General features: G+C 37.3%; 1 protein-coding gene across 21 annotated transcripts in view; it reads right to left on the bottom strand.

The window, feature by feature from the left end:
- Positions 1-23,658, bottom strand: part of Lrrc4c (leucine rich repeat containing 4C) — a 1,379,071-nt gene that overhangs the window by 292,991 nt on the left and 1,062,422 nt on the right. For 5 of the 21 annotated variants that reach the window (XM_063283697.1, XM_063283695.1, XM_039104917.2 and 2 more), the window contains one exon: positions 3,672-3,789. The exons of the other annotated variants lie outside the window; for them this stretch is intronic. The gene's annotated coding sequence lies outside the window, so the exon portion shown is untranslated. The remainder of the gene's footprint in view (positions 1-3,671; positions 3,790-23,658) is intronic. 21 annotated transcript variants of the gene reach the window in all.

Genomic DNA, 23,658 nt, shown 5'->3' with positions numbered 1-23,658 from the left:
CATACCATAGAAGATATTGTCATATTGGTCAAAGAACATACAAAGTGTAAAACGTTCCTAACCCAAAATATTGAGAAAATTCAGGACATAATGAAAAGAGGAAACATAAGAATGCTAGGAATAGAAGAGGGTAAAGCTTCCCAGCTAAAAGATCCAGAAAACATCTTCAATAAGATCGTAGACGAAAACTTCCCTAACTAAAATAGAGAAATGGACATAGATGTGCGAGGAGCCTTGTACAAATAGATTGGACAGGAAAATAAAATCCTCTTGTCACGTAATAATCAAAACACTGAATGTACAGAATAAAGAAAATACTAAGCTATAAGAGATTTAGACCAAGTAAGATATAAAGGCAAACCCATCAGAATTATACCAGACTTCTCGACAGAGACTCTAAAAGCTAGAAGATCTTGGACAGATGTCATCAAGATCCTCAGAGAACACAAATGCCAGCACAGGACACTATACCCAGCAAAATTCACAACCACCATAGATGGAGAAACCAATATATGCCTTGACAATACCAAATCAACACAATATCTTTCTACTAATCCAGCCCTATCGAGGTTAGTTGAAGTTACAAGGATGGTAACTAGACCCAAGAAAACACAAGAATTAAAGTTTTTGCAACAAACCCAAAATAAGAGAATCGCACACACATAATACCACCTCCCACAACAAAAGTAAGAGTAACCAACAGTCATTGGTATTAAATATATCTCAACATCAATTGACTCAATTCTTAATAAAAAGTACAGGTTAATAGACTGGATACATAAACAGAATCCAGCATAGTGCTGCGTACAAGAAACAACTCAGTGACAAAGAGAAACACTACCTCAGATTAAAGGACTGGAAAAACATTTTCCATGCAAATCATCCCAAGAAACAAATTACAGTAGTTATTCTAATAATGAATAAAATTTACTTTCAACCAAAGATTGTCAAAGGAAATGAGGAAGGACACTTCATATTAATCAAAGGAAAGTTCCAAGAGAAAGTCTCAATTCTGAAAAATCTGTTTACCAAATGCAAGTCACATTTCTAAAAATTCTGTTCCCCAAAATACTGTTTACCCACATCAGTAAAAGAAACTTTAGTAAAGCTCAAAGTGCACATTGAAACTCAAGTGTAGGGACTGGGTTACCAACCCATAGTTGAAATTCTGACCCAGAATTGTTACTGTCTAAAAGAACTGTGGGGACAATGATGGAGAAAAGATTGAATGAAGGTGGCCCAGTGACCAGCCCAACTTGGACCCATCTCATGGCGGGGCACCAAGGCCTGACACTGTTACTGATGCAGGGATGTGCTTTAAGAGGAGCCTAACGTGGCTGTTCTCTGAAAGGCCCTATCAGCAGCTGACTGAGACAGATATTGATACATATACTCAACCACTGGACTAAAGTTGGAGATCCCTTTGGTCGAATTAGGAGTATTGAAGACCCTATAGGATAGGGTGACCTGATAGGAGGACCTGCAGTCTCAATTTACTAGGAACCCTGGGAACTCTCGTAGACTGAGCCTCCAGACAAGCAGCACACATGAGAGTGTCTGAGGCCCTGGGCACAAGTAGAAAAAATGTCATTTTTGTTGAATAATCCCTGTAATACAATAATACAAATGTCAATGATAATACACATGAAACACTTCTAGCAAATAATAACCATTCCCTTTAAAGAGTAGAAAACACAATAGGATATGACATTCAGAATCCTGAAAATTACAAATAATTAACTATTACTGTATTGATCATAAGACTGCCAACCGCCTAGTGAACATGACTCTCCACTCAGTTGTATGGGCTCAAAACTTTTCCATTCCTATATGCTATGATTTATCAATTGTAACTCTGACAGAACAATTAGTTGTGTCTTTGTTTCTCCAATTACTTCCAAATTGTGGAGCTTGTCTTACCCTTCATCTTATGCCTTTTTCCTTTGATTTTTCTAAGAATATAACTTTTTTGATGTATAATTTTTAGTAGTAAAGAACATCTGTTATGCATCCTGTTATAAGCCTACAAATTTTGGCTCTTGCATGGCTTTGTCTTTCCTAAAACAATTTTACTCTGACATTGGGTTAATACAATAATATCAACTACTATGTTATGTTACACTAAATGGTAAGATTATATATATATATATATATATATATATATATATATATATATATATATATCATAGAAACTATTCCCCAGAGAAAAATATCACCTTTTATTTTTATATTCATGATAAATGGCTTCATTGGCTATAATTTTTTATGCATGACACTCCAGTTTCTTGACATACAGTTCCAATTAGCCCTTGTACTCATATTTAATCTTGACTCCAACTCAACTAGGTCCAACACGTACTTACACAAAATTTGTCTAGACAATGAACCAGTTTAAAAAGAAAAAAGAAGGAAAGAAAGTGTAGTGTGTGTGTGTGTGTGTGTGTGTGTGTGTGTGTGTGTGAGAGAGAGAGAGAGAGAGAGAGAGAAACAGTAATAGACTATTTGCCTTTCAGCCAAATGAAATATAGTATGATTAGCAGAATTGCAAGTAAGTATCCATATAAGAGTGTAGAGCATGACACACAGCTGGAAGAGAAGGGGTTAATTTCTTCATTCAAGACTTTTAGAAATAAAGAAAACAGCATGGCATAGCAGTGTGCATACTGTGCTGTGTGGTAAAGAAGTGGTTTTTATACAGGCTCTGCTACTGAAAGAGAAGAAGAGTGGGACCTTGAATACACTATTTACACTGAACAGTGTGCAACTGTATTATGTGCCTGACCTGGGGTTTTACCACAGCTACTCTATCTTCCAAAAATTGTGTCTTTAAGCAAGCCTTTACTACAAGTGTATAATTAATGAGAACATAACATCCTTAAACATCTGTGTAACATTTAATTTTTGTGTCCATTGTAACATGTAAACAATCTCTAACAGATATATGAAAGGTATATTTACAACTCAGTGCCGGGTTGAAGGCAAAGAAAAAGGTCAATGGATGGAAATCTAATTATCTCTTGATACTAACTTTATTGATTGGCTTCTTAAAGAAAGGAATGATAGTTTTATTTCATTCTTTGCTCTTAATGAATATAAAAAATACACTTAGAAATTAATCAGCCACGCCAATGGTAGAAAAAATGTTCAAAATTTAATCTTAACCCCAAAACCATTAGTTTCTATTTAAATAACAACTATACTTGTAAAAATAAACACATTTCTAATATTTCTGTTATGTTTAGTATCTGTGGTGAGATCTCTAAACTTGTCTTTTCATTTTAGTTGATAAAAAAGTTAGATTAAAAATATTTACACATGATACATATCTGTACGTTATGAACAAAAGGTAACTATATATATATGGTTGTTTGTTTGTTTGTTTTCTTTAAATCATGTTATTAAGAAATGACTCCAGTGGAGAGAGGAAAGGACCTGGATGGGAAAAGGGACAGGGAAGGGAAGAGGGTATTGACCAGGTATTAGGTGGGGGAAACATGACTGAAGCCCTGAGGACAGCAGAAAGAATGGAAACAGGCAACCTCTGGAGGTAGGAGGTGGGGGGACCCTCTAGAATGTATCCGAGACCTGGAAGGTAAGAGACTCTGAGGACTAAACGGAGGGACCTTAGATGAAATGCCCTATAGAGGGGAGAAGGAACTTGTGGAGCCTACCACCAATAGTGAAACAGGTCATCAAGTGGAGGGATTGGGTTGCCATGCCACAGTCAAAAACTCTGAGCCAGAATTTTTCTTGTCTGAAAGAACTTCAGGGACAAAATTGGAGAAGAGCCTGAGGAAAAGGAGAGGCACAAATTAGGATCCAGGTCAAAGGGAGGCCCCAAGGCTTGACACTATTACTGAAGCTATTGAGTACCTACAAAGAGGGGCTCTATCATGACTGCCCTCTGAACTACCCAACAAGCAGCTGAAAGAGTCAGTTGCAGATATTTACACCCAAATATTAGATAAGCTGGTGACCCCTGTGGTTGGATGAGGGAAAAGCTGGAAAAAGCTGAGGAGGAGGGTGACTCTATAAGAAAACCAACAGTCTCAACTAACCTAGACCCTGGGAATTATCAAATACTGAGCCACCAACCAGGCAGCATAAACCAGCTCATATGAGGTCCCCAATACATGCCGCAGAGGGCTCTCGGGTGTGGATTCAGTCAGAGAAGGTGCACCTAACCCTCAGGAGACTGGAAGGCCCAGGAAGTGGGGAGATCTGGTGATATGGTGGTTGTGGGAGGGACAATCTTGTGCATACAGGGGAAGGGAGGTTGGGAGTGTGGGATATGGAACAGTCAGAGGGTGGACTGGGAAGAGTATAAAATATAGACTGTTAAAAAAAGGAAAAAAAAGAAATCATTCATGGTAACACTGGACTAGGAAATTAATATTTAAATGAATAGCATTTTTGAAAAAGAATGTTGAATTACACAATATTTTTCATCCTGTATTTAGTTATGAAGATCATAGCAATTTCATTAGTTCCTCTATTTTAGGTCATAGTAGTACAGGAAGAGTATCAGTTTTTAATTGTTTACAGGGATAATTATGAGTCATTTTAAATTTGGACTCATTACAAATAAATAAAAGTCATTGTAGGTCACCAGATATAGTATTGGTTGGCTTATCAGCAATGATATATTACTAAAATGAATTAACATTTATAGAAAAAAGAAAATAGCAATAATTGGTCAATAGTTTTGAAATAATTTAATGACATGTTATCTTTTTGTGTGACTAGCAGAATAAGATTTGTAAATAGAGAAATGTATTTCCCTTATTGAGGATAATAATGGATCAAAAAAAAATCTATTATTAATCAAGTGGCAAATTTCTTCTCCATGAACATAACTTGAATGTTGATGGAAAGGCAAGAAGAGAGTAGATGGTTGAGGAAAAATGAGTGTCACATTCATTTATTCATTTTTAACAAAGTTTTCATGAACTAGAAACAGTCATCAGCAGATAAAATGCAATCTCAGGAAGTAGAAAAATTCCTACAAATGGACCTTAACTCCTGACATTAGGTTAAAGGAATCCCTTAATTTTTTGGTCATGAAAATTTCATACTTTGAATACATTGTATTATTTATTATATGTTTAAATTTAACAAAAATTCTCAACCAAAGAAATTAATAGAGGTTATTGTGGTCAACAGTTTGTGGTTCCTATCCACCATGGGAAGCCATTCAGTGTGGCAGTAGCTTTTCCTGCCTTGATCAAATTGTAACTTATATGATGAGTCAGAGTGAAGGGTAGTACATTCCACTTCCTTACTGCTTATACTTAATACCCAATCCAAACACACTGGAAAGTGCCGCCTACTTCATATATCATTTAAACTAGATAAAAAAAATCCCTCACAGACATAACTGTAGGCTAATCAATGAGGTATATCCAGAGATGTGTCTACTTGAATATTGCAAATCTAGCCAAGTTCAATATAATATTAAAATTTCATGCACTAATGAATTATATTTATTTATATGAAAAACACATATATTGAAGGGGAATTAACAGAAAGTGTACTTTCCTTTTCTTTTATTCGATATTTTCTTTATTTACATTTCTTTTTTTTGAATTTTTTTTCTTTTCTTTTTTTTTTATTAACTTGAGTATTTCTTATATACATTTCAAGTGTTATTCCCTTTCCCGGTTTCCGGGCAAACATCCCCCTCCCCCCTCCCTTTCCTTATGGGTGTTCCCCTCCCAACCCTCCCCCCATTGCCGCCCTCCCCCCATAGACTAGTTCACTGGGGGTTCAGTCTTAGCAGGACCCAGGGCTTCCCCTTCCACTGGTGCTCTTACTAGGATATTCATTGCTACCTATGAGGTCAGAGTCCAGGGTCAGTCCATGTATAGTCTTTAGGTAGTGGCTTAGTCCCTGGAAGCTCTGGCTGCTTGACATTGTTGTACTTTTGGGGTCTCGAGCCCCTTCAAGCTCTTCCACTTCTTTCTCTGATTCCTTCAACGGGGGACCTATTCTCAGTTCAGTGTTTTGCTGCTGGCATTCGCCTCTGTATTTGCTGTATTCTGGCTGTGTCTCTCAGGAGCGATCTACATCCGGCTCCTGTCAGCCTGCACTTCTTTGCTTCATCCATCTTGTCTAATTGGGTGGCTGTATATGTATGGGTCATATGTGGGGCAGGCTCTGAATGGGTGTTCCTTCAGTCTCTGTTTTAATCTTTGCCTCTCCCTTCCCTGCCAAGGGTATTCTTTTTCCTCATTTCAAGAAGGAGTGAAGCATTCACATTTTGATCATCCGTCTTGAGTTTCGTTTGTTCTAGGGATCTAGGGTAATTCAAGCATTTGGGCTAATAGCCACTTATCAATGAGTGCATACCATGTATGTCTTTCTGTGATTGGGTTAGCTCACTCAGGATGATATTTTCCAGTTCCAACCATTTGCCTACGAATTTCATAAACTCGTTTTTTTTTGATAGCTGAGTAATATTCCATTGTGTAGATATACCACATTTTCTGTATCCATTCCTCTGTTGAAGGGCATCTGGGTTCTTTCCATTTTCTGGCTATTATAAATAAGGCTGCGATGAACATAGTGGAGCACGTGTCTCTTTTGTATGTTGAGGAATCTTTTGGGTATATGCCCAAAAGAGGTATAGCTGGATCCTCAGGCAGTTCAATGTCCAATTTTCTGAGGAACCTCCAGACTGATTTCCAGAATGGTTTTACCAGTCTGCAATCCCAACAACAATGGAGGAGTGTTCCTCTTTCTCCACATCCTCGCCAGCATCTGCTGTCCCCTGAGTTTTTGATCTTAGCCATTCTCACTGGTATGAGGTGAAATCTCAGGGTTGTTTTGATTTGCATTTCCCTTATGACTAAAGATGTTGAACATTTCTTTAGGTGTTTCTCAGCCATTCGGCATTCCTCAGCTGTGAATTCTTTGTTTAGCTCTGAACCCCATTTTTTAATATGGTTATTTGTTTCCCTGCGGTCTAACTTCTTGAGTTCTTTGTATATTTTGGATATAAGGCCTCTATCTGTTTTAGGATTGGTAAAGATCTTTTCCCAATCTGTTGGTTGCCGTTTTGTCCTAACCACAGTGTCCTTTGCCTTACAGAAGCTTTGCAGTTTTATGAGATCCCATTTGTCGATTCTTGATCTTAGAGCATAAGCCATTGGTGTGTTGTTCAGGAAATTTTTTCCAGTGCCCATGTGTTCCAGATGCTTCCCTAGTTTTTCTTCTATTAGTTTGAGTGTGTCTGGTTTGATGTGGAGGTCCTTGATCCACTTGGACTTAAGCTTTGTACAGGGTGATAAGCATGGATCGATCTGCATTCTTCTACATGTTGCCCTCCAGTTGAACCAGCACCATTTGCTGAAAATGCTATCTTTTTTCCATTGGATGGTTTTGGCTCCTTTGTCAAAAATCAAGTGACCATTAACATTTCAAATGTTATCTCCTTTCCCTTTCCCCCTCAGGCAAACCCCTAACCCTTCCCTCCTCATCCAGCTTCTATGAGGATGCTCCATAACCCACATATCCACTCCTTCCTTCCTGCCCTGGGGGAGAGGGGATTTCCCCTATACTGGAGCATCCACTCTTCACAAGACCAAGGGCCTCTCCTCCCACTGATGCTCAACAAGGCCACCCTCTGCTACGTATGCAGCTGGAGCCATGGAAACTCTGGGATGTCTGGCTGGTGGATATGGTTGTTCTTCCTATGGGGTTTCAAAAGCCCTCAGCTACCTCAGTCTTTTCTGAAATGCCTCTATTGGGGACCCCATTCTCATTCTAATGCTTGGCTGCAAGGATCTACCTCTGTATTTGTCAGGTTCTGGTAGAGCATCTCAGGTGACAGCTACATCAGGTGCTTGTCAGTAAACCCTTCTTGGAAACTGCAACAGTGTGTGGGTTTGGAGTCTGTATGTGGGATGGATCTCCAGGTAGGGCAGTCTCGGATTGGCCTTTCCTTCAGTCTCTGCTCCCTATTTTGTCTCTGTGTTTAATCCTATGAGTATTTTGTTCCGCCTTCTAAGAATGACTAAAGCATCCAAACTTTGGTCTTCTGTCTTCTTGAAATTCATGTAAGCTGTAAATTGTATCTTGGGTATTCCAAGCTTTTGGGATAATATCCACTTCTGAATGAGTGCATACCATGTGTGTTTTTTTATGATTGGGTTACGTCACTCAGGATGATATTTTCTAGTTCCATCCATTTGCCTAAGAATTCTATGTAGTCATTTTTTTAAATAGCTGAGTAGTACTCCACTGTGTAATTGGCTGTAGGATTGATAAATATCTTTCCCCAATCTGTTGGTTGCCATTTTGTCCTAGTGAAAGTGTTCTTAGAATTATAAAAGCTTTGCAGTTTTATGAGGTACCATTTGTTGCTTCTTGATCTTAGAGCATAAGACACTGGTATTCTGTTCAGGAAATATACCCCTGTGCCCATGTATTCAAGGCTCTTCCTCACTTTCTTTTCTATTAGTTTCAGTGTATCTGGTTTTATGTGGAGGTCCTTGATGCACTTGGACTTGAGCTTTGTACAAGGTAATAAGAGCAGATCGATTTGTATTCTTCTCCAGTTGAACCAGCACCATTTGTTGAAAATGCTATCTTTTGTCCACTGGGTGGTTTTAGTTCCTTTGTCAAAGATCAAGGGACCAAGGTATATGGGTTAATTTCTGAGTCTTCTATTCTGTTGAGCTACCTGCCTGTCTCTTTATCAATACCATACAGTTTTTATCACTACTACTCTGTATTACAGCTTGAGGTCAGGGATAGTGTTTCCCCCAGAAGTTCTTTTATTTTTGAGGATAGTTTTCACTATGCTGGGTTTTTTTGTTATTCCAAATGAATTTGGAAACTGATCTTTCATATCTATAAAGAATTGAGTTGGGCTTTTGATGGGGATTGCATTGAATCTGTAGATTGCTTTTTGAGGTGGATATTTTTACTATATTAATCCTGCCAATCCATAAGCATGGGAGATCTCTTCATCATCTGAGATCTTCTTCGATTCCTTCAAAGAAGACTTAATACCAATGCTCTTCGAACTGTTCCACAAAATACAAACAGAAGGAACACTACCCAACTCATTCTATGAAGCCACAATTATGCTTATACCTAAACCACACAAAAAGTCCACAAAGAAAGAGAACTTCAGACCAATTTCCCTCATACATATCGATGTGAAAATACTCAAAAAATTCTCACAGACCGAATCCAAGTACACATCAAAGTGGTCATCCATCATGATCAAGTAGCCTTTATCCCAGTGATGCAAGAATGGTTCAATATACTGAAATCCAGCAAAGCAATCCACTGTATAAACAAACTCAAAAACAAAATCACATGATCATCTTTTTTAGATGCTGAGAGAACATTTGATTAAACTCACCACCCTTTCATGATAAAAATCTTGGAAAGATATGGAACTCAAGGCCCATTCCTACACATAGTAAAAGCAACATACAGCAAACCAGAAGCCAACATCAAACTAAATGGGGAAAATTTTGAAGCAATCCCACTAAAATCAGGGACTAGACAAGGCTGCCCACTCTCTTTATACCTATTCAACATAGTACTTGAAATCCTAGCCAGAGCAATAAGACAACAAAAGGAGGTGAAAGGTATAATAATTGGAAAAGATAAACTCAAAATATCACTATTTGCAGATGATATGATAGTATACTTAAGTGCCCCCAAAAATTTCACCACAGAACTCCTACATCTGATAAACAACTTCAGCAAAGTGGCTGGATATAAAATTAACTCAAACAAATCAGTAGCCTTCCTCTACTCAAAGGATAAACAAGCTAAGAAAGACATTAGGGAAAAGATATCCTTCACAATAGTCACAAATAATATAATATACCTTGGGGCGACTCTAACTAAGCAAGTGAAAAATCTATATGACAAGAACGTCAAGTCTTTAAGAAAGCGTGTACTTTTCTAAAAACAGAATTTTAGAAGTTATATGGCCTGTGTTGGAAAAAAATATTTTAACAGGTGGGGTGAGTTTCTGTGGTGAAAGGATTCTGCAATCACATAAATTCCTTGGGTTGTGAAAGTCTGAGGCTTGGTTGTTCTTCACCCTAAGCTTTTGATGTTCTTCATAACTTTCTCTGTGAGATGGTGTATTTTCTGTGGGGTATTCAATTGTGCAACACAACATATATGTGATCAGAAGAAATTATGTGACATACTCCACCATGCATTGTGGTTGTAACTGTATATAGCATAGATATCAAGGGTCATACAGAATGCCACTATTCAATGAGACTTAAAAATGTCCATGATGTATAACAACAATAATCTGGAAAATAGGTGACCTGGCAATGGACAAGATCATGAGACAAAACATTCTGTTCTATCCAGACTTGTGATTGTAGAAAGACAATAACAGGACTTAAGTGCACATGAACAGTCAAGAAACTATTATATCTTTATAATAGTCAAGAAGCTATTATGTCTTTCTCATGTTCTCATATTACTTCTCTATGCCAACCAGTTACTCAAGGAAGGAAGATAGGGAAATCTATTTTTCTTCTTTTCAGTTCTTCCTTGGCAGTCAATAAGTCAAAATAGAGGTTGCTGACAGAATACAGGCACATCTAGGAGTAAAATTAAAATATCTCTCAGACTTGGGTAGTATTTGCATTGTTCTCATAGAAGTGAAATATAGCTGCATGTGTAAGTAGAAGAAAGTTGTAACCTTACCTCTATGAAAGTGCATATTACTCTTTTATATAGTTTTAATCACACATCAAAAAGCATTGGATAGAGAGGAATAGAGAGAGGGAAAACTGTAGTCAGGATATATTATATAAAAACAATGTTTTCAATTAAAAAAGAAAGAAATATGAATGAAAAATGTGTGCTTATAACTAAGATTTATTTTACTTCTTTAAGTTTACCTGAACAAGATTAAGTAAAATGCAAAAGGTACTAAAAATATTGAATGATGGTGGAAAAATGTATTTATAAGACAATACACTGACAGTATATTAAACAAAAGGCCACATATTTATGTTTGCACTTAATTCATAAAGCAAAGCTATTTCTAAGAGTCTAAGGAAAATCTAATGTACCCTGAAATTTAGGAAGGAGTAGAGAATAAAGATGAAGTTGGGGGTCGGGGAAGATGGCAGGATGCTAATATTCCACACAGAGGTTAAGCTACAAATGTGGTAGAGGAAGAGGTAGAAATGTTTGGAAAAGACAGTTACCGGAAATGATGCCAGAGAACATTCTCTTTGCCTTCCTTCAACTGGAGGTGGGAAAATGACAGAGTGGAAATCAAGGTAGTAGGAGCAGCTGGGGACAAAGACAGCAAAAGTCACTAAGTATCCACTTACTATTATGTCACTGGCCATCCTCCAATGACTTACTGACATAAACTGTGTGGTTATTCCTTAAACAACCTAATGCAACTAGATGGCTTTCTCACTGAAACTACGATATATGAGACTAAAGGATTTTCCTTGGGCTATACAGTTTATAAAATGAGCACTACTTGTGTGTAGAACTAGAGTACAAGTCCAGGAGCAGGGAGTGTGGGTGGGATTTCTTTCTGGGCAGTACTATGCTCTTCTCACAAAGACTACATGACAGGCTCTCAGTACTAGCTGAATGTAGGGAATCGGTGAGTCTGACTTTGCAAATATACTGTGTCCACCTGGCTTTAAATGAATTACACAATGTTCTGATATGGCTTCTGTATACATTGCAAATGAGTAGATGTCCATTTTCAAATGAACTGTTAAAAATAAAAAAGATTGTCTAACGACTTGTAATCCTAGCGCTCCAGAAACCCGAAGGCAAAAAGATGAGGAATTTAAAGTGAAGTAGGACTATACAGAAAGTACAAAGTGAGTTTGGGTAGTTAGAACAAGCCTAGCTCCCCCTTAGATGTGGGACTCAAATCGCCCAGAACACCAAGAAATATGAGCAAAACAGATGGAAAACTTCGTTTTTTTAACCAATGTAATCTTGACTGAAAGTTTCCTTTTGTTTGACTGTTTCTTCATATTTTTATATATTTCATTAAAATACAATGACACTACTTTCCTCTCCCATTTTCCTCTTCCATTTTCCCAGTTAACTTACCTTCAGTTACTTCCAGTTAAGTTTTATTACTCTAGGGATCACTCAGAAAGAAATGATCTTAACTCAGGAAATGTCTGCTCTTTAGCAAAATTGAAACCTGAAGCAAAAATGAATACTTTTCTGAAACCTCCAGATGTTCTGATGAACTTGTCCATTTATTCATTGTTTTGAAAATCTTTTCTGAGAAGGGAAGCATTGGCTGTAAAAGATCTCTAACTAAAATGATTATATGATATCCATTTCTAGAAATAGGAAGGGTCTGAGGGAATGAAATAGCTTATAGGTGTACTGCAAGTCAAACATGTCAAAAGGCTACTATGTTACATTCTGAAAGATGACTGAGATATTTAGCTATACCCTGGCGTCCTTCATGTGGAGCAACAGTGCCATCCACCTTTAATGCAATCCATCCACAGACTCACTTGATGACTTCTCATCCTTTGATTTTTTTTCCTGATGTAAGAACAAAGGCAGATGCTGAAAAACTTCCTACACAATGTAAGGTCTATTTCATCTGCTACTGCAAACAAATCTTGATGGACAGGAGAATATGTGGCTAAGAAGAAGAAGAAAAGTGTATTGATCAGCTCTGATAAGTGGCCTGAACTTCTCATGAAGAAGAAAAGGCTGGACCTATGGAACCTAGAGAAAGAAACACAGTGCCTCTAGAGCAGTGTTTGACTTTATCAATGTTCTAGCTACTATCCTTCCCTTTTGAAAGCGAGTGCCTTAGAGGGTTGAAGAGTAAAGGACCCTGACTAGGATTTATTATGTTAGGTAAGTTTCTTGGTGGACTGAAAAGTGAGCCATTAAGGCCAGAATGTTGGTCAGTTTCTAGTGATTCTCCTGTCTGAGTAAGATGAGTAAATCAATGAAATGAATTTGATTACTTAACTGTTTAGGAAGTCTAGAAAACAACAGAATGATGTGAATCAATAAACAGTAAACACAATCTAGATCCTGGAGTTATCCACCAAATTCAATGAATAAAACACTTTTGACTTAAAGAATTCAGTGAATTAGCCACAGTAAAAAAAAAATAATCAGAATATCTCAAGGAAACAGACTGGCCATAGAAATGCATCAGAGACTTTCAGAGTTAGAGAACTATGTCACCAGTTCCTTCAAGCTGCTGCTAGCCCATCTCTGGAGGGTAAGACACTCTTCTGACAGCCAACTTTGTCAAACAACTCCATAGTAGCCTTTCTCTAGCTTCCTTTGGCCATGATTTTGGTGTCAAGTTTGTCCAAATACCATAACAACAGCTACAAGGAGAGGACTCGGATTATATAAAACCCAAGAGAAAATGAAACTGCTGCATAAAAATGTGATGGGTGGTGTGTGTGTGTGTGTGTGTGTGTGTGTGTGTGTGTGTGTGAAGAATCAAGAGACTGGGTAGAATCGAGCCTCATTTATTTATTTATTTATTTATTTATTTATTTATTTATTTATTTATTTATTTATTTATTTATTTTGCCTTAGAACACTCTGCACCCTTAAGAATTGCCACCACTACTAGATATACCAATTCCAAGGGCCCAACATTAGTCATTTTCCAGAGTGGTCTGAACAGACTCCTTCCTTTAAAAGCATTAATGTTGAAATCAAGTGTTTAGGGCCTGAACTTCCACATGACAAACCTTATCAAAAAATTTTTGAGGTTGTGGATTTGAAAGCAGGAAGAACGTGTTGAAATGCTTTGAGCATTGAGAGAAATGATTCTCATGCCTCCTTTTAATAATTTCGACCACATTGTGTTACAGGGGCTCTCTGTGCTGAATATTCCACATGTATCTATTTATAGGTTACAAGGAGGGCTAGGGTCACAACTCAGGCCTTCATGCTGGTGCAGGCACAGCTCTTAGGTCTTGAGCCACTTCTCCATCTCGAGATGTACTAATTGTTAATATAATGCAATTCAACAAAGCTAATCAACACACCTAGCATCTCAAGTGTTTAATAGTTCTGTGATGAACATATCATCAAGTCACTTAGCAATAGCGAGATGCATAATACATATTTATTAGTTATATGCATCACCCTTGAAAACATTTTCTTCCTTTCAGGACCAAGCATTCTATTCAGTGTGCATTACCTCCTCATTCCCATAAATGCCACTTCCTGGTCATGCCACTCTCTGACTTAACTCTAGGAGTTTCACTGTTCAGGGTTCAATATATTAATAACAACATACTCTACTGTAATTACTTCACTAATGAAATATTCCTTAAACCATTTACTTTGTAAATGATGACTATTTGTTTTATACAGAATGTTTAGTATTCCACCATGGATAACTATCCGATTTACTTTGAAACTTTTACTCAATTTGAAGTGACAGTTTGAGAATGTAGGAATCAAAATTCAAAACGTTGACTTTTTTTTCACAGTACCTGTTCAAGAGGAAATGCCAGCACTTTTAAATATCATTTGTTCACACGATTATTGGTAACTTTTTTGGGTACTAAGTACACACTAATAATGTTGTGTAGAATACAGCATTTAATTTGGCACAATTACCCTATTGTCATTGTTATTATCGTCTTTCTAATCATCATGAAGTCATCCAAGCATTTAAACACATGCTCTAGCATTTAGTTCACAGATACCCAGTTAATTAGACAAATCCAGCAAGTGACACTCACAGTTAACTTGTAAATCTAATCGTAGTGTTGATCAGCTTGTCATACCACCCTCTACTCATGGTGTATCATTGTCCCAAATTAACTAAATACATTAAAGACTTAATAGGACCTCTGAAATCTTGGATTAACAACTGGGTTCAGATGAGCAAACCTAATGTTCTTATTTTAGTAATAGTTTTCTTAATAGGACTAGGAAGATGGGGTTAACTTGGAGGGTGTTATAGAAAACCTTTTGTCTCTAGGACAGTGCCACTGGGCTCTGGACCAAGGCAATAATGATCAAATGCCAGTCTGTATGACAGCTGTCTGGTGGCCTTTGTGATAATGCCTCCAGCCACTCACTTGTCTCCATCATCCCATGCTACATTCTGTGCCCGCTGCCATTTGTAATGACAGCCACAGCAGAAAGTGTGGCAGTTCAAATAGGCACTGGGACCCTTGGTGTCCATCATTCAAAGCCAGCACTTAAGCACTAATTTAATAAGAGCCCTACAACCAGTAGTAATTTCTTGCCAAATGAAGGGCCTTTCTCTGGTCCATCTGCCCCACTTATCGCCCCACAACTTTCCCATTTCCAATAGTGAGATTAAAATTTACCTTTGAATTAAACACAAGGTCAGATAAAATAAGTCGCTGTGAGCAGTCATTATATTTTCTGTCACTGGACCAATTAAGATTTCCAGCTGTCAGATTCTGATGCTGCAGCTCCATAAAAAACGACACTGAGATGCATTGATCTGTGTCAAAGCTGCTTCAGAGGGAAAATTGGACCCAAAATAATGATAATTGTCATAGGATGTCACACCATTAAAGGAAAACATAAAAAGCAAAATGCTGTGGAGAAACTGCAATGTCATCTTCCTGTGGAGGTGAAACTGAGCCACACGAAAGCCAGCATGCTCCTTCAGTGAGGCCCTGGCTGTGCGATGGAAACCCTCCCCAGTCACTAGCAAGGTGACTCCAGCCCAGCTCAACTAATTTGCTTTCAATTGGATATTCAGCACAAGCACATAGTTTAGTTCATGAAGTTAGGGATGAAGATAAGAATGACATTCACTGGAAAATAATTGAAAAGTAAAGAAAGTTATTCTAAGTACTCACTAATAAACAACTCTCTCTCTTTTCCTCTCTCTCTCTTTTGCACACACACACACACACACACACACACACACACACACACACACACACACAAATAGAGTACTCCAAGGACACGTATGCTAAAAGATGTGCCCTGTCACTCCCTAATGGAATGAACAGGAGGCAGAAGTTAATGGGCTAGGGTGCATTGCTCAGATGTGATTGACATTCCAAAATGACCTTTAATGATTTATTAGTTCAGGTTCTTTAAAAGCAAGGGGAAGTATTTCACTTTCATTTCTCTAAATTTTGGATTAAGTTAGGAAAAAATACATTTATTTCTTGCAAGCATCCAGACCCGGGTTCATGTCTAGATAGGAGGTGTGGTACAGCTTTCTATTGGTTTTTTTCCACCCATCATTTCAGAATCATTTTCTTTAAAGTAAGAGGTTGAATATTAGAATTTTGCTCGTAAAAGTATTTGTGAATAATGACTTTATTTATGAATAATGACTAAACAATACTTCAGCAAATCAAAGTCATCTTAACAAACTTTCATCTGAACCCATGTTGATGCACATGAATTGAACTTCATGCTATTTTAGCCACAAAACTCAAACACCACTGTGGGACAATTCACAGTGTACCGGATATTTTTCAAGTGATTAGATAAATATCAATACTGAGTAATCAATGCTTTTGCAGAAGCTCAAATTCTATTTAAATGCCCAAGCATTTTATGTGTCAGTTTCATAGACAACCATAATTAAAGAGAAATTAATAAAAATTTAAATTAGCTATGTAAAAAAATAATTCATATTAAGACTTGCATCTTCTAATTATTTGAATAATATTGCTATTCCCAGTTTCTTCCAGCTGCATTTGGAAAAAGACGGTTGCTCTTACTAAACTCTTTATGTAGTAGGATCACCTTAAGGATTTATAATCTACTGTACTATGACTATTGCCAAATGCTAAACTTAAGGTTAACATATTGTTTAATTCATGTATATATTTAAGGCATTGGTAAAGAAAATATTGATGTGGATTACAATTTGAAGTGAATTCTCCCATGCGGCCTCATATTGTAAATGGTACATTGAATCAAGGAAAACTCTTTCAGGATTTTTTTTTCAATTAAACAAGGGAATCATACATTTTTTTCCAGCGATTACTATAATGAAATAGGTTTTTTTGTAAATTTTTGTCAAAAATTCATAAGAATTTTGCAAAAAAGTATCAAAAAAATTTAATGAAAATCAGTTTATTTTTAATATTAATTTGAGATGGCCATGTAATATTTAATTATTGCTTTAGCAAACTGATGCATATGTATGTATATAGTTTTTTATATGGCACTCTACATTTTTATAACCAGAAAGTTTATTAAAATATGTATTTGTTTATTTTCTTTGGGGCATTAAACTTAATTATTAGACATTTATGAGCAAAATCACTACTATAATAACAACATATTACGGGGCCTTACAACCCAGAAATATATGTGCATCATAGAGAGAAAAAGCATTGCCCTAGTTAACCTTTATATAAGTCCCTGAAACTTAAGTGGTCCTCATAGAAGTTGGAGTTGAGTAACCTAAAACATAATCGTTTAATAGACTAGTGCTTGCAAAGAGCATGAACTAACAAAGATCTCCTGATAGAGAGTGGGTTCAAATTTATTATTATATTTCCACGTGTTTTGCACATTAAAACACTACCCATATCCTTGACCTACTATAATCTGGCTTTTATAGGAGAAAAAGACATAATTAAGAGCTCTCTGCCTTCCAGTTAATGGTTATTTTTTTTCAGATCACATGAAATAAAGATTATTTTGTGTTTTTTCTAACAAATTTCTATGTAGCTATTTTGAAAAGAGATGAAAATGTTTCAGAAAATGTAAAAACATGAAATTTTGCACTATTTAAAATAATAACACTGAAAATCAAAACACCTAAGTCCTTGAGAGCAAACCAATCTAAACTATTCTATCTAACAACAAAATAACTGGGCCGGGCATGGAATGATGTCAGCCACATCTGCCTGGTTTGAATGCTATGTATTAGACAGTGCTAGTGAACTTTATTTGACCAATCATGGGGATTCTTTTAGAGAATTCACCTCCAATTGTTGATTGGTGGCAAAACTTTTCAAGGTGTTTATTTTGAGGCATTTTATATGTTATTTTTAATTTTAATATTGTCTGTTTGTTTTTAAAATGCAAAAACCATTGTAAAAGTATATCCATAAAATGCACCTCCTTAAATAAGTATTCCAAGAAAGTCTGTGGTCGTGCTTTATGAACAGAATTCAGAAGATCCCTATAGCATTTATTTCCAAAGTATTATCAATATGTATGCTAAGATGCAAATTGGCAGGTCTTTGAAAACACCACATTCAGTAGAAAAATGTCACCTTTCTATGTGAGGAGAGGAGGGGGACTTAGACTGAAGCAGGTAAGTTCAATCATCTACAAACTAAATCTCAAGTGATGGTTAAAATTCAGTCATTACTCTTCCTTCCTGTTTCATAAAAGCAAGAATCTCAACCTTAGAATGGATAAAGAAGTTGTTGTTGTACATGTACCCAGTGATGTATCATCCAGCTGTTAAAGTAGTGACATCGTGCAATTTGCAGGCAAATGAATGGAAATAAAAAAGGTCATCCTGAGTGAGTTAACCTAGCCCTAGAAAGACAGGCATGGTACATACTCACTTGTAAGTGTATATTAACTGTTAAGAAAGGATATTCATATTACAAACCACAGACTCGGATAAGATAGCTAAGAGTCTCAAGTTGGGAAGCCTGAATCTTCCTGGGAAGGGAAAAAAAGAATAGATTTTGCAAGTGTAATGGGGACAGGTGAGGATGGGACCAGGAGTGATCAGGTTAAGAGTGGAAGGGACTGAGGAAGAGAGTACTAAGAAAGACCACTAGAACAGAGGTGTATACTTGTGTTCAGGGTGTGATGTAGAAACCTAGGGTAGTGGAAACTTCCTTGAAGCTATGAAAGCGACCCTAGCAAAGAGTCCTAGTAAGAAGGGATATGGAGCCCAAACTGGCCATCTTCTATAAGTTGGCAAGGCTCCTAGCAGTGGGACTGGGACATCAACAGGGCCATAATATCATCACATGTGAACTGCCCTGCCTGCAAGTCTCTGCTCGGTCAACTGTGGCACAGAACTTGTGGGAGTGGCCAATCTATGACTGGCCCCACTTGAGTCCCAATCCAGGAAAGAAAAGCTCATTCCTGGCACTACCTGGATAGGCAGAAACCAGAGGTAAGAGCAAAAGATGACTTGCCAAAAAAATAAAGTCAAATAAATTTTAATGATATTCTGCTATACTCATCGATTGGTACCTAGTCCATTTAGCACCATTATCAAGAAAGTAATGAGAGCAGAAACAGAAACCCATAACCAAACACTAGATGGAGCCAAGGGAATACCGCAGAAGTGGGGGAAGAAGGATTGTAGGAGGCATGGGGTCCAGGACAGGAGAAGAACCAAGCCCATAGAATTAACTAAGCAAGGTTCCTAGAGGCTCAGAGTCGGAAGTGACAAATACAGAGCCTGTATGTGTCAAAGCTAGGTCCTCTGTATGAACTGTGTTGTTTTTTGTTCTATAACTAGGTTTTATTTTTGGACTCCCAAGAATGGGAGTGTGGTTGTGGGGAGAGATGTTTCTCACTATTTATTGCCTGTGTTTGGGATCCTTTTCCTCCTATGTAGTTGCCTCACTGAACTCTGGTAAAATGGTATGTGTTCAGTCTTGGTTGATATTTCTGGGAGGTAAGTTTTGTATTTTGTTTGTTTGTTTGTTTTGGGAAAGACAGGACTTGATCTTGGGGAGAGAGGTGGTGATAGAGGGGGAAGGCACTGAGATAAGTGAAGGGAGGGGAAAGCAGTTAGAATGTAATCTGCAAACGAAAAAAGATTATACAGTGAAAGAAATCTCATACTTTTAAGTAGTAAAAGTACTTAAGATATGTCACAAAAACAATATCCATCGTTTCTTTCCACTTCCTCCTCATATATAACAGTAGAAACAGACATTATTTACACTGATGTGACATATCAAAGTGATAAAGAAAACTTGAGACTAAAATCCATAATAACATAGAGGAATAGACTGGGATTGGGTACAGTCTAGAAATTCTGGGACAGATGGATAAATAAAGGAAGAAAGCATCAGTATACAAAAAGTGAAGTTAAATCATAAATTCCCAGAAAAAAATGACTTGTTTAAAGTTGGTTTGATACATTCTCACCCCTTAAATATTATTCAAAAAGAAAACCTAATACATATAAATAGTAAAACATCTAAAATATATTACATTGTTATTATTTAGAAAAATCTCATTCTTAAGAATTATACACTAATAAAACTAAAGTTTAGGTGGCTACTGAGGTATTTCAGAAGTTAAGAGCTATTGATATTCTCCTAGAAGACCCAAGTTCAGTTACAAACACTCATGTCAGGGCGTTCTAATTCTAGGGGAACAGATGCCTCTGGCCTCTGCAGGAACTTACCCTCTCATTAATAGCCACATGAAAACACACATACCTACATGTAATTAAACATAATAAAACTGAATATTAAAAAATAAATCTTAATTCAATGCCAATAAAAGCAGGATTAACCCAGCCAGGATTATTCTCAGAAAGTAATTTACAAACTCCCGGAAACCAATTGATTCTGGACTGTTATTGCATCCTCTTCCTAAGATGTTAGTTTGCATTCTTACTTTACACATGAATTTGTCACTCTGAGTTGGTATTGAGACATTTTATAATTACACAACTGTGGTGGTTTTGCCCTAGTTGGGGCTTAAATTTGTCATATGACTTTGTCTTCAGTGAGCCTCAATTTTCTTAAGTTTAGAGTAAGTTAATTTAGAATAATTGATCTTAAACTTGTTTCTAGTTTCTGACTTAATAGAAAGTTACCAACAGGTGATAGTAGGACTCCCCAACCAACTAGGGTTAAAACCCTATGTTCAATGCAGCTGCTCTATATGTAAATGTTTCTTGTGAAAATTGTTCATTTTAATTTTTGTTTTGTTTTAAAGATTATATAATTACATCATCTACCCCTTCCCTTTCCTCCCTCCGAACACTGTAATATACCTCTTCTTTCTCTCTTTTTAATTCATGTTTTTGGTTTTCACTAATTGAGATCCCATGCAAGTATGTGTACACATTGATACGCATAAGTATAACATGATCAGTCTGTATAATGTTTCTGGATATATGTGTCAGGGTGAACTCTTTGATATTATATAACTCATTGGTGTACTCTTCCATGGAGAAGATTATTTTTCTCACTCTCAGCATTCCTTAGTTGCCTATAGTATTTTTGGTAGGATTGAGGCCTCATGGGCTTTCCCCCAATCCACCTGTCTGTCGGTGTTGCCCTTGTTCAGGTCATATGTTTGCAGCTAAATTGATGAAATTGATGATTTTATGACTCTGGTTTATTTTTTTCTCCAGTGGAGGAGATGTACTGAGAGGAGATCTAAAATTTAAGCAGGGAAAGAAAATCTAACTAAGAGTGGGAGAAAACAGGCTTAAATGCAAATGATCGCAAAGAGCTTCTCTCCCTATATATTATGATGGGCTTGAAGCAAGGAGTAGACTTCCTGCGGTCAAACTGCTCTCCTTAGTTAATAAATCGCTAATGAGTGCAAAGGACTGCTTTAAGTATGAAGGTTTTCAGAAGGTTCTTCTTAGAACACTTGTACTGCAGGCCAAAGAAGTGCAATTATGAAGGCAGTCGCACACCCCTTGCAGGAGGTTTCCTCTTGGAAATGAAGTTGAAAGCTCTCAGCAGGAGTGGAATGTACCTCCTCTGGCTTCCTAGTTGCTGAGCCCAGAGACTTGTAATGCTGAGAACTAAAGCCAGTTCTGTTTTATGTATAACCTTTTGTCTCAGAGCATGAGATCTAGACAGGAAGTCTGGTTCATTACTGCCAAGCTGACCTTGGACAAACACAGTCATCTATCTGAAACTTTGTGAAATGAGAATGGTTCAAAAAGAGTATGGATGGAATAACTTTTAGGAGCTTTTTCCTACTGTTGCACTCTATGATTATAGTAACGCTTAATCAGTTAATCCCAGCTTTCTCCCATATGTATTATTTTTTGTTCACTCAAAAAGATTTCTGAGAAGCTCTGAGAATTTCTCTTGCCTAAACACCTTTCATCTCAGGTCTCTTTGCTCTACATCATGAACACTAAATTGAAGCCCACTGGCCACCACCCTTCATAGAATACAAGGTAAGTACTTGGGAAGTTAAGGACAAAGAAACCAGTGTACTAGTACACCCAGGTTAGAAGTACCATATTAAGATAAAATATCATAGCAAGAAAAGCTGAAATAGAAACTGATGTGTTTATTCACTAGGAATTATATTAGAAGACATGTTCTATACTAAGTCTGATTGGAGAATTAATTCCAGGGAATTTGGTTACATTACAAGAAATAAGACGGTGAATTGTGATATTGTTTGAAAAGAAGAGGTCCTGAGGAAGGCTCTGGTGAATCTCATTCTAAGGCATCAATAACCCTGAAGGTTCTTATCACCCTTTATCTATAAATTATGTCCACAGTTTCAAGCAGAGATATGGAAAAATTAATAATATAGAGAAGGCAGAAAACAGTATTGTAGGCAACCATGGACCCAAGAATCTGCTACATGACAATTTTATTTTTAGACCTTCACTGGGCCATTGTAATAGAAGGTTAAGGGTTTGGTGAAGGATAATATGTACTACTGTCTATGTACTGAATTAAAAACCATGATTTTTTAATGAACACATGGGACCCAGGGTAAAATGAAATCTAGGGGATGACTAGCATAATAAAGCATCATCTTGCATCAACATTTTTTGATTTCCTTATCTCAAAAAATATACGGGAACATTTGTCACGTGTCATATGACCAAAAGCACAGAATGTCCACTAGCTCATGGTGTTTCTGCTCCTGAGAATAAATACATTAGGGCTAGTTTATCCTTTTTTTTTTCGTGCAAATACTGAGACTTTATTACAAGATTTTATAAATACAGTTGTAATCTTGGGTGTATATGAAAGTTGATTTGATAGTATTGTTTGAATGTGACTAATGTATATTGTTCTTTTTTTTTTATTAACTTGAGTATTTCTTATATACATGTCGAGTGTTATTCCCTTTCCCGGTATCCGGGCAAACATCCCCCTCCCCCCTCCCCTTCCTTATGGGTGTTCCCCTCCCGAACCTCCCCCCATTGCCGCCCTACCCCCACCAGTCTAGTTCACTGGGGGTTCAGTCTTAGCAGGACCCAGGGCTTCCCCTTCCACTGGTGCTCTTACTAGGATATTCATTGCTACCTATGAGGTCAGAGTCCAGGGTCAGTCCATGTATAGTCTTTAGGTAGTGGCTTAGACCCTGGAAGCTCTGGTTGCTTGGCATTGTTGTACATATGGGGTCTCGAGCCCCTTCAAGCTCTTCCAGTTCTTTCTCTGATTCCTTCAACGGGGGTCCTATTCTCAGTTCAGTGGTTTGCTGCTGGCATTCGCCTCTGTATTTGCTGTATTCTGGCTGTGTCTCTCAGGAGTGATCTACATCCGGCTCCTGTCGGTCTGCACTTCTTTGCTTCATCCATCTTGTCTAATTGGGTGGCTGTATATGTATGAGCCACATGTGGGGCAGGCTCTGAATGGGTGTTCCTTCAGTCTCTGTTTTAATCTTTGCCTCTCTCTTCCCTGCCAAGGGTATTCTTGTTCCCCTTTTAAAGAAGGAGTGAAGCATTCACATTTTGATCATCCGTTTTGAGTTTCATTTGTTCTAGGCATCTAGGGTAATTCA

This window comes from Rattus norvegicus, chromosome 3 (assembly GCF_036323735.1).
Source record: "Rattus norvegicus strain BN/NHsdMcwi chromosome 3, GRCr8, whole genome shotgun sequence".
Taxonomy (NCBI): Eukaryota; Metazoa; Chordata; class Mammalia; order Rodentia; family Muridae; genus Rattus; species Rattus norvegicus.
This window is presented reverse-complemented; position numbering and strand designations above follow the sequence as displayed.